At 43.2% G+C, this 12036-nt stretch overlaps 1 long non-coding RNA gene across 1 annotated transcript; it reads right to left on the reverse strand.

The window, feature by feature from the left end:
- Positions 1 to 1568: 1568 nt before the first annotated feature.
- Positions 1569 to 10796, reverse strand: LOC149918317 (uncharacterized). The gene is made up of 3 exons (XR_016466537.1): positions 10745 to 10796; positions 2675 to 2763; positions 1569 to 1966 (listed from the first exon to the last, which is right to left on the reverse strand). It is a non-coding gene; the product is annotated as an uncharacterized LOC149918317 (long non-coding RNA).
- Between the last annotated feature and the right edge of the window lie 1240 nt (positions 10797 to 12036).

Below are 12036 nucleotides of genomic sequence, written 5' to 3' on the forward strand. Positions count from 1 at the left end.
CACCTGAACTTCATAGAATCGCAGAATGGTTTGGGTTGGAAGGGACCTCAAGGATCATGAATCTCCAACCCTCCAGCTGCAGGCAGGGCCACCAACCTCCATATTTAATACTAGACCAGGCTGCCCAGGGCCCCATCCAACCTGGCCTTGAACATCTCCAGGAATGGAGCATCCACAACCTTTCTGGGCAGCCTGTTCCAGCACTTTGCTTTCATCACTGCCCTGGTGTTACAGTAAATGACCTTCCAGGACAACTGAAGTGTAGTAAGTTTCCTGCTAAGGATTGCTCAATGGAAGCTATTTTAGAGGCACCAGCAATTTTATAAGTTAGCCATAAACTCCAGTGACTATTTTACTCTGAGGAGGCATTCCTCGTATGTTGGTATTTGAGGGAGGGTTTAAAAGTGTGACCCTGATTCTAATGCTCACAGCAGATATTCAGGGCTGCACCTTAGCAGCTGCTTGGTTCTGTACAAGACAGGGGAAGCAGTCTGTGCCAGTGTGGAGCAGAGGATCATCTGAAGATGGAGAAGAAATCTGACTGTGATAGAAAGGCTTAATATTTTCAGTTTTCTCTTGCTGCCTAAAAATGCATAATTGTAAAAGGCTGATGATGTTTGTCATTGATAATGACAGTGAAAAATAGATTCACATCCGTTTCATACCGTATGTGCTTGTGAATAAATATTTCAAGTAATCTGAACTGGAAAATTGTTCTGGTTTCTTTTTTTTAAAAAGGAAAAAGTTAAGTTAGTGTTGGGCCTTAACCTCTGACCACTTTATAGCTCAATAAATGGGTTTTAGGTGCAAGAGAAGCATGTCTGAGGTTGCTGTTCAAATTCTCATTAGATTTTAAGAAATAATCCTCCCTTCTCCACCCCTCATTCTCCTTGATCTAGGCTGTCCATAAATATATATATATATATACTGTTGTTTGAAATTAATTGAGATCTGCCACTGATCTTTCTTCTGTGGTTTTGTTGTTGTCCAGAATTAATATTTTATGTAATATTTTCTGACAAGACAGTGTTACTCTTTTTATACATAAAAGGATGCTTGCTAGATTCTAGCAACCGGATATTTATAACTCAATTTATTGAAACTCACTAACAAAACAAAACATTTATGTCTATTCTTTTGGTTAAATAAGATCTCTGTGCATGGAGCCAGAGAAGGGAGGAGAGGCTCCTGAAAGATGAATGCTGAAGTGTCAAGATGTTCTTAAAACCATATGGGATTATTGAGAAAATGACGGTGATTTTCTCAACAGCTGTTGTAGTTTCTGAGGTTTGCCCCAATCCTTTACCCTTTTGTGATATATGTTTTATCCTCTCGGATTCCTGTTTCCTCTGACACAGTGCTAATTAGAATTGGATGGATGCTGCATTGAGATGGTGTAGGTGATTTTAGTTGAACTGAAGATGCAGTTTAATTCTTTGTGGATCGAATGGCAGATTTAAAGTCTTAAGGTGAGGAGGGAGCACTCACTAATGGGCCTCACCAGTGACGAGTGGGTTAGAGGTTGCACTCTGGCAGAAGGCCACTAATTAGGTGGTCTGAAAGTAGTTAAAAAATGTCCTTTGGCCTGGGGCAGCGACTGACCCTGACACTGGTCCCTGCAGAGCTGGTGGCTGGGTGCCCTGATAGGCATATCAAAATAATAGACTGGGAAATGTTGGGATCTGAGCACTGAGGCACAGCACCGTGGTTTCAACAACAACCACAGGAACCGGTTTCTGATTCCCAACTAATAAGCTCTTAACTGTGCTGAAACTGGAATGAAGCATTGCCTGCCACTTCTTGCTTGTCAAGATTAGATTAAAGGCTTTTCTTAAGAAGGACTCTCTGCAAGTCTGATCACACGGGCAGGAAGCTGCTGGCTGCTTCTTGAGGTGGTGATGGGGAGCCCTGTGCTGTTGTGGCCACCTGGCAGCAGGCTGTGCCTCCTGGGACAGGGCTGAGGATGCTGTATGGTGATGGGGAGGGTTTTAGAATCATGGAATCATCAAATCATTAAGGTTGGAAAAGACCTTTTAGATCACCAAGTCCAACCCCAGCCCATCCCCACCATTACCACTAACCCACGTCCCTCAGTGCCACACCTCCATGGTTCTTGAACACCTCCAGAGATGGTGACTCCATCACCTCCCTGCCAATGCATTTCTGCTTTTTCAGGAACTATTCCTAACATCCAATCTGCCCCCCCCGGCACAACTTTAGGCCGTTACCTCCCATCCCACCAACCAGGAGAAGAGGAAGACCATCTCTCTTCAGCCTCCCATCAATCCACTGCTGCTCGTAGCATCCCAAACTGATGATTAAAAGCCAACTGCTTTCTGTAGTAGCGATGTGATCTCAGAAAGAATTACATGAATCAGCCTGTTTATACGAACTACAAATTCAGGAAGCTGAAGGGAAAAAAAGCTTTCCTGTCCCATAATCACTGAACTGTGTGAGGCAGTGTTTGTGCTGAGAGTAGACGCGATAGCCTGCAATGATGTCTGTGCTGTGCAGATACATAATTAAAGGTCTCTTAAAATCTGTTTTGTTGCTGTAAAAGACAGCGCAGTGAATTTATAGTTTCTAACACATCTGTAATGCTATGAGATGGCTGCTTAAAACAAACAAACAAAAAACAAACCAAAAACCAAAACATCCACAACAACCCACCAACCTGTTTCCATTCGTTTTGCTCTCTAGGTGGCAGTTCTGACACCGAAACAGTTCTGAGTTTCCTCTCTTAACTTGAGGACTGAAGCTGGGCTGGAGAAATAGAAGATGAAAACAAAAACAGCGCTACTTTATTCTTTCTGGATGTTGTATTGATTTATGATCATATCCCTTTATCTGAGTTGGGGAGAGGTGGTAGAGAGCCCAGCTGGTTTTCCTCCCTGTGATCTCAGCCTGCCAACAATGCTGCCATTTCTTGATGTTTTTCAGTCTGGTATGAGTAATGTTGTCTGAACTGCGTGGCTTTGGCAGTCAGATGGGACATGCCTTAGAGAAATACTGATCTTCATTCTGATGTGGACAAGAAATGTCTTAGGCTGTTTCTTCAAGAGCTTACCTGTTCTATTTGCTGTTGTTGTTGCTTTTATTCTGTTGCCCAAGGCTGGAGGGCTGACGAGGAGGAGCACAGGTAGGGATGTTAGGGAGGAGAGAAACGAATTGTCACGTATGAAAGATTTTATATGTATATTTTTCATTCTCAACAACAAAAGCAGAAGCAGAAACTCAACCTGCTTCTCAGTGCGCAATAAACTAAGCTATGAAATAGTCACCCTCTGCTGACTCTCTAGAGGACAGCAGAAGGAGATGAGGCTCCTTGGAAGAAAAGCATCTTCTGTAGTCACATACAGCAGGCTGTGCACACTGGAGGCAGCCAGCAATGAGCAGTGCCACTGGGAACTGGAATAGCCTTTGCTTTTCTGCGATGTGTGGGACAAGATTGGTTTGGCTCAGGATCTTTAGCCTCAGCCATTGTGTGGAGGAAGCTGACTGCACAGAAAGGCAGGAAGGGGTCTTGTAGCTTAGGAGCTGTAACAATAGACATTGTGTATGTAGTGACTGATGTACGCGTGCCTCTGCACTTAAAAATGCCTCCGAGTGAATCGCAACCTAAAGGGCTGTGTCTTGCCCAAGGTCATCTTCTCCTTTCTTGCTCTGCCTTTAGGCTGCAAGTCTTGCTGCTAACTACCAATAGCTGCCAGGAGAAAAATCAATATGTGGGGGAAGCTTCTCGGCAGTCATTTAACTGCATAGACCTTATTTATCTTTTGGTAGGAAACTGTTAGGTGAGTTCAAGTCAGACACTGAACTTTGTCTCCCACGGTATGGATGATTTGGGAATGAATCATAGAATCCTAAAGTTGGAATGGACTTTTAAGCCCATTTAGTCCGACACCCCTGCAATGAACAGGGACATGCACAGTTAGATCAGGTTGCCCAGGGCCTGATCCAGCCTAGCCTTGAAAGTCTCCAGGGATGGGGCATCCACCACATCACTGGGTAAGCTGTTCCAGTGCCTCACCAACACCACTGTAAAAGACCTTTCCCTTATATCCAACCGAAATCTAACATCTCTAAGCCCGAAACCATTTCCCCTTGTCCTGTCACAACAGACCCTGCTGAAGAGTCTGTCCTCTTGTTTCCTGTAGCTCCCCTTTAGATACTGAAAGGCTGCTATCAGGTCATCTCAGAGCCTTCTCTAGGCTGAACAATCCCAGCTCTCTCAGTCTGCCCTCGTAGGAGAGGTGTTCCATCCCTTGGATCATTTTTGTGGTCCTCCTCCTGATGCTCTCCTACAGGTCTGTGTCTCTCCTGCACTGAGGACTCCACATCTGCACACAGTACTCCAGGTGAGTAGCCAACCAGAGCTTCACGGATGCCAATTTAGACTCTGGTTCCAACCTCATTCTAAGACACAGAAGGATTTTGGGTCAAGATCCATATCCATCTCCCAAAGTCTTCAGACATAGTAGAATTGGGTGTTTGAAGTTAAGCATGCAAGAAATGAAGCAAGGGCAGCAAAACCCCTGATATGTTCAAGTAGACGCATTCAATCATTGATCTACATTGACTAGATTTCTGGCCAAACTCTTGTAAGAGAAACTCATACACCCAAAGCATGCATGATTGCACTTACCTGGAGACAACTAGGCTGGCTCTCTCTGGAGCTGCACTCCTCTACCCTTTGGCCAGGACTTATTCAAAGTCATATTTAAGGTTTCTGCCAGGAAACACCCAAGGCCAGCTCTCCCAAAGCCCAGACTCACATTTCAGAAGTCACTCGAGCTTCCCTCCTGATTTCATGTCATACAGTTTATACTCAGTATGCATGGTTACTGTGTTATCCTCATTTCTGATGCATTGGAACATAGCAGCAAATCTGTATTTTTCAATTTGTCCTGTTTACGGTGCAGTCTATTTCTATTGCAAAAACACTGTTTGTTTATTTAATGTGTCTTTTATAAATCATTTGAGAATGCCTCTATCTGATTCTTGTACAGGGAACAAAATCATACAGCATTAATCCATTCTTTCTTGCAATGATTGTAGCAATGATGGGAAACAATATAATTAGAAGCCATTCTTTCAGCATGGAAATTGTAATTGGATTGTGCATTTTATAGCAGAAGCTCTCAGAAAATAAACAAGAATTAGTCAACTAAAGAAAATATGCCTGGCTTGTTTTCCAGCCAGGGCTCTGTTCAGTGGTTAACTTAAGTTTCTGTTGTTGTTTTTGTTATTCTGGTAAATAAGACATCCATAGATGCTTCTAGGCTGCTAAAAGGATTTTTTCTTAGGGAAAAAGGTGTCAACAGTCCTTCTGAAGCAGGCACTATGGTCATGCCCTCTTTGCTTTCCACCCTGAAGTTCACTTAGAGCACCTTAGGATGCATTGGTGCTCCCATGCACCACATATGCTTTGAGATTTGGTTGAGAAACCAATGTATCTTAAAGGTGAGCAATACAGCAGTGCGCAAAGAAACGAGGAAAGCACAAAATAACCAATTCTCTTATAACTGGATTCAGAGAGCCTCAGTGATGGAAGAGAAAAGGCAGCATGGGAAAGGTGGAAGGGATGGGTGCTGTTGTATTTACTGCCCAGCCATAACACAGTCATGGTTGAAGCACAGAACTCAGGTGTTCTTCCTAGTAAGGCAGTCAAATCACAGCATTGGCTTACCCCAGTCCTTTCTGCCCTGGTCCTGTACCAATCAGACACTCCCAGGAGACATTTTGAACAGCCTTTGCCATAAGATCCAACCTCGTGAAACACTGTGTTTTATTCAAGGCTTTTCTCCAAGCAAAAAAAATTTTTTTTTTTTTTACCTAGACTTGCAAAGTATTTCAGTATGGAAGAGATTGCTTTCTCAATGACTTCAGTATTTGTTTCAAGTGAAGAAGCAAAAAAGCGCAGGTGAACTGAGATTCTGCCTTCCTCTTCCCTCCATAACCTTGGCCTCTGGCTCCCAATGGGGAAGCTGCTTCCAGAGCTATCAGAAAATACTGACTCCAGGCAACTGATGACTGCATTGTCAACTTATACAGCAAGGCCCATTTGAATTTTTGTCAGACAATGAAAAGTGAGGGTGGGTAAACACCGTGTATGGAGACTGTGTTACCTTTGGTTTATGGTTAAAATAAAACCAGTAACAACACAGCCTCATGAAAATCCTCATATCCATAAATTTGAGATCCTCCCCTCTCCCCTCAGTCCCTCCTCGCTCCATCACTGTCCTATCACCAGCCTGGAGACCCTCCCCTGACAGCTTTATGGCTGATTGCTGAAGAACAAACTGTTATTCCTTGCAAATTATTTTTTAGATTGCCACAAAGGTATACATCATCGTGTCACAGAGTGGCAACTATATTAAATCTGGTTAGATAGTTAGGGTGGGTTGCTGTCATAAATCAGCCTTCGCCTGCCTTGTTGTGGGGGAAACGCCATCAATAGTTGCTGCGATGGTTTATACAGTTAAAAACATTTCCTTTTGCAAAAGCATTTTTAATACTTCTCCAACTCATTAACATCCTGTCTGTTTACCGCTTTGAAGAAAGTCAAACATGTCATCCTCTTGGATATCCGCGTCGCCACTTCCATTATGCATCAGTACGAGCATTTGGAAGTGGTTAAATAGGGGAATTATTTCATCATGATAAAAAAAAAAAAGAATGAGAACAGCTCAGCTGAAAAGATTGCTTTGTCAGTTCTGATTTAATGTGCGAATAATGCTAGTGGGGCGGGGAGAACGCCTTCTCCTGGATAGATTGTTTTTATGTTGGTAGAGCCTGCACGCCAAGATTTACAGCATGAAACTTTTTTTTGGTGGATTGTTATAATGAACCGAGTTTTGTTTCATTTCCCTTTAGAATGTGAAGATCAGCTGAATGTCAGTCATGCAGTAACTTGAAGGTGGTTGGGATCAGAGGCACTCAGCCTTCACTTCAAGCCGAAGGCAGCACTGATGTCTCCCAGTGACTGCATCTGTACCAGGAGTGGCAGTTTGCTATTTCTTGCCCTGGGGCTGTGGAGAAAAGCTTGAAAATCTGCCTTGCCTGCAACCTAAGAGCTCAGACATTGAAAGGGAATTACGCTGTGTGCTCTGGAGATGGGTATAGTCGTAAAATCCTTTTGAATTTGGCAAAGGCATAGGAATCATGATGTTTGGAAAAGACCTCCAAGATCATCTAGTCCAAACCCATCCCATCCCCACCATGCCCACATCTGTATCTTGAACACCTCCAGGGACAGTGACCCCACCACCTCCCTGGGCAGTCTGCTCCAATGCATCACCACTCCTTCTGAGAAGAAATTTTTCCTAACATCAAACCTGAACTTTCCCTGGTGCAAGCAAGGAAACCTTTCTTGTAGGGTCAAAGAGTTGGAAGTTGAGAGATTGAAACATAGGGTAGAGGCTGCTCTTGGCAGCGAGAACAGGAGAAAAGCATAGCCAAGCTTCTGGCTCTGATCAGGCCTACAAAACACCTTGTTGACATGAGGCAGGAATACAGAGCACTGCGTACCCTGTCAGCTCAGTTTTGGGAAATTTTTGCAAAGAGAATGCAGCTGGGGCTCCCATCAATAAGAACATTGTTTGACTTCACTAAATGCACCAGGTGAACAAAGAGAAGGTGCAATTAGCAGCCAGCTGGTGTTTGATTTGTGAATATTTTTATCCTTATTTGTTTTTATGCGTCTTTTGGTCTCATTACAGAAGTGAATTCCAGCCTTGGGATTTGAAAATGATCTCCTCCACATGTGGCTCTAAAGAACAGCTCATAAATGCCAATTATCCCAGGCAGCAGAAGGGCCCTGGAGGGCAGGAGGCCACAAAGTCTGACAGCTCATTTGAGCCAGGGACGACCTCCAGTTTGCTTCCTGCTTGCAGCTGAGCATTAAATCATCCCTGCTCTCTCTGCCTTATGGCCAGGTGAAACCCTGTCATGCAAAATAGCAGTGAAGCAGACCAAGATTTGAACCACATCTTCTACAGGTGCAGCACCTATGGAAGACCCATGGGCTGCTGGAGAGCAGAGGGAGGCCAAGGGACAGCTTGGGACATCCAAGTTGGCATAAGCTGGTTACTAAATTGACCACTAGGTTTCCATTGATGGTATATCAGCCTGGTCAGTGTGCTCAAGCATCTATCTGGATACCAGAATGTAGGTAACTCCAGAACTGAGTAGCATTTTTAACATGATTGGATTAAAAATGAAAAGTGCATATGTGAATTTTGACACAGAGAAGGGGAAGTTTTATCACCTTTAGTCCCCCAAATATTGAAGAAGTTATCCGAGTCTGGGACTATCTTACAGCCCTTTTGAGTTTGATGTGAGTCCAGACCTAACCACGGGTTGAGAGTCCTGTGGAGAGAGCAGGGGCAACTGGAGGAGGAAATGCTTTTCTCTGAGATCTTAAATCTCAGTTGAGGCTTCCTTTTTTTCCTTTAATGGTTAAGCGAGCAGCACCAGGTCTGCAAAAGGATTTCAGTGCTTCTTTCCTATGCTGACATCCCAAAAGAATTTCAGCCCTCAAGGTATCTCAGCTTCTAAAGATGCCTCTCATGCTACTGCATTTATGAGCAAAATAATCTTCACAGAGAAGAGTTTGCTGCAGATCATTGGCTAAACTAAAACACTTCAGCCCATGTATTCAAGAGTCAGATTAGATGATGGGTCTTTCTGACATCCAACACCCACACACCTATTAAATCACTTCTGTTCTGCAGAATTCAGCACATCAGCTCAGTGTTCACTCCTAATGTGCTTTTTATTTCTTCTTCTGAGCCTGCAAACTATGCTTAATAGTGCTCTGGATTTGTAATACGGATAACAGTTCTTGGAGAACTCGAATCAAAGTCTGCTATGCTACTCATGCTAAGTGCATAACTCAGCTGGCAAGAGGCGAGGGGCTGAGATGAGAGAAGATCATAAGATAACATGGGTTGGGAAGAGACCTTTGGAGGCTCAAGGTCAGCTTCAGGGTCACTGTAGTAAACTCAGGTTGGTAGCAGCTTTTGTTTCACAAAGCTGCACATGAAAGCATAGCTGCAGTTCTCTGCTCCATATGCCCAATATGGTCCTGCACTTCAGTTTTCTACTTGCAGATTGATTCTGCAGCAACCCTGGTAGGTTTAGTTAATGTAGGCTCTTTGCCTGCATGAAAACCTGAATTGTCTTTTTTTGCTCTTTAATACACACTGCCTGGGCCAGAAATGGTGCAACTCATTTTCAAACTGTCAAAAGAAGAAGAAAAAAAAATTATAGCTTTTGCCCATCACAATTAATATCAAAGTTGTACTTCTGCTTCAGACCTGTATGGTATTCAGAACTGTTCTCTCTGAAGAGAATGCTTATAAAAATCTGTCCAGTGAATTTATTGGCTTTTCTTTCACTTGACTCCATAACTCAAGAGCATGTAAATAAGATACTAAATGGCTTGTCTCTTTCCCTGTATGTTTTAACACTGCAAAGCTTCAGAAACAAAGATTTCCATACAGGTACCAAAGAGGAACAAGTAACTGATGTTACAGGAAACATTTCCTGTTGACTTGAGTGATGATGCCCAGACCAAACAGACCAGAGCATCTGTTTGCCTCTTCAATGATTCCAGCAAACTCAGCAAATCCATCAGCCAGCCCCACTTTGTTGAGGCCCAGCTAGCGTTAGTGCTTCACGTTCTCCTCATTCCTGATGAGCTCTGCACATGTTCTGGACTCATAGGGAAATCACATGCGTGACCAGAAAAGCAATTTATCCTTTTCCTATTATTTATTAGCTAGTAAGGATTGAGATCATTTCTTCGCACATTTATTGACCCAAAGTGCTCCATCCCTTCAGTTCACTGGCGAAGAGGGTGGAGTGTCACTGGCACAAGTTGCCCAAAGAAGCTGCAAGTCCCTGGAAGTACTCAAGGCCAGGTTGGATGGGGCCCTGGGCAGCTTCATCGGGTATTGGGACAACCACCCCATGGCAGGAAGTTGGAACTGAATGGGCTTTAAGATCCCTTCCAACCTAAGCCATTTTATGATACTATAAATACTGGAAAGCTGACTGTGCCAAGCTTTCCAGAAACGATGAGTTCAGGAATTCCTCTACATTTGACTCATTTTGTGAGTGCAGGAGACTGGTAAAACCTTACAAATTTCTCTGTCTGCTGAAGCACCTTGAAACAACACAAGACCCCTTATTACCTTCTAAACACCAAAATAGAGAGGACACAACTATCCACACACCTACAAGACTTACATGACAAGAAGCAAGCAGGACATAGAAACAGACAAGATGATTAGTGGTGCCCTCCCTTTCTTTCTCTCCAACTCATGCCAGCTTTGGACTAGCTTGTTTCATCAGTCCTACACTGCCATCTCTGCCATCTTTTAAGAAGATGCTCATTCCTATGAAAAGAGCAGCACAGACATTGGGGAGATTTAGGCAGGCCAGACTCTGAGTGTACTGTCAGCTTTCAGTGACTGTTCAGGTAGACGATCATGCCATGGAATAGAATCATAGGACTAGAAATCATTGAGGTTGAAAAAGATCTCTAAGATCATCTAGTCCAATTGTCAATCCATCACCACTATACTCCCAGCCATGTCCCTGGGAGTGAAGTACATGAGTTGTAACAGGTCATATTTATGTATAATCAAAGAATATACAGATGTTATAATAAAGAAATATACAAGAAAATTAAGCTAAACAGGTTATCACACTAAAGAAAAATGGATGGAAATCTTACCCTTATCCTGGGCTCACTGAGAAGACTGCCAGAGGAGCAATCTCCAAAAGAGATTTTTCCCTAATGGTAATCAGCTCTTAAGTGGGGTCTAGAAGAGCTAGAGCCAGGCTCCACCCCTTCCAGTAGCACAGGTGAATTGCCTTCACCTCTGCTCCAGGGCTGAGTCATTGCTCGCCTCAGGTGGTCAATCAGAGGTTCAGGCCATGATTCAGCAGTTCCCACACATACTTACAAAGAGCCATAAAGCTTTTCCTTTTCTCCCTTTACCCTGGTCCTTCTGCACCTTGTTTTATTTGTTGCTACATCTCTCGTTCTTGAAAAGTTTGCCTGTGCATCTCAACAGGAAACATGCAATGTTTTCCATATGCCAATATAAAAGATATCTGTACAGCAAGTGGATTCTGATACCTACTGTTTAAATAACAGCTATGTTGTGAAGGCAAGTCTTCACTGAGTGAAAAGAGATGTTTTTCTGCTAGAGACAGTCCTGTGCATCTCCTAAAATCAGTACCATTTGTTGATTTACTCAAAAGTAATTTGTGTATTAGAGAGACATTGCTACTTCCTTTGATATTAGATAAGGGCTAAAAAAAAAGGGGGCTAAAAAGCCTAAGTAGGGTAAAGATTTATTCAGCAGTTATCTACATGAACAAGGACCAACCTTCTTAAAACCCAAATATAAAACGAGATATGGGAGGAGGAAGAAGCCTGGGCTGATGGCAGTATCTGGCCAAGCCATCAGTACAGTGGAACTATAAAGAAGACACTAATGTTGGCAAGCTATATTTCCAGGAGAGGAACATAAATATCCTTGTAAATGTTATGTGAGTCCATATTATGACTCAGGTATAAAACTCATGCTCAGAAGATAACATTAAACTGGAAGCCCTGTAGAGAACAACAGCTAGGATGGCCTCAGGAATGGAGAATGTACTGCCTGCAAGGTGGCCAAAATAATTTGCTTTGGAATGGCAAATATTTGAGGGAGGACATGATGTTGAAGTGTTCTCACCTAGGAAAAAGCTGTCAAAATGCTGGTCTGTAAGACGACCTGCTAATATCACAAAACAAGTAGAATCATTGATGTAGCAATATCCATGGTGTTTTCCACTCCGGGTGTAAGGATGGAGGATAGTGGTGGTTTGTGAGAAAAACTGTGACCTTCACTATTCCACACCTGGGCATTCTGTCTCTGAAATTAGCTCAGTGGGCAAGGAGGTACAAAATGATCCTCTTAGTCTGAAGCTCTGGATCACCTGAGGAACTTCCTGAGAACAATTCTCTATGTAGTT

The sequence above is a fragment of the Phasianus colchicus genome, chromosome 4 (assembly GCF_987193195.1).
Source record: "Phasianus colchicus chromosome 4, bPhaCol1.hap1.1, whole genome shotgun sequence".
Lineage (NCBI taxonomy): Eukaryota > Metazoa > Chordata > Aves > Galliformes > Phasianidae > Phasianus > Phasianus colchicus.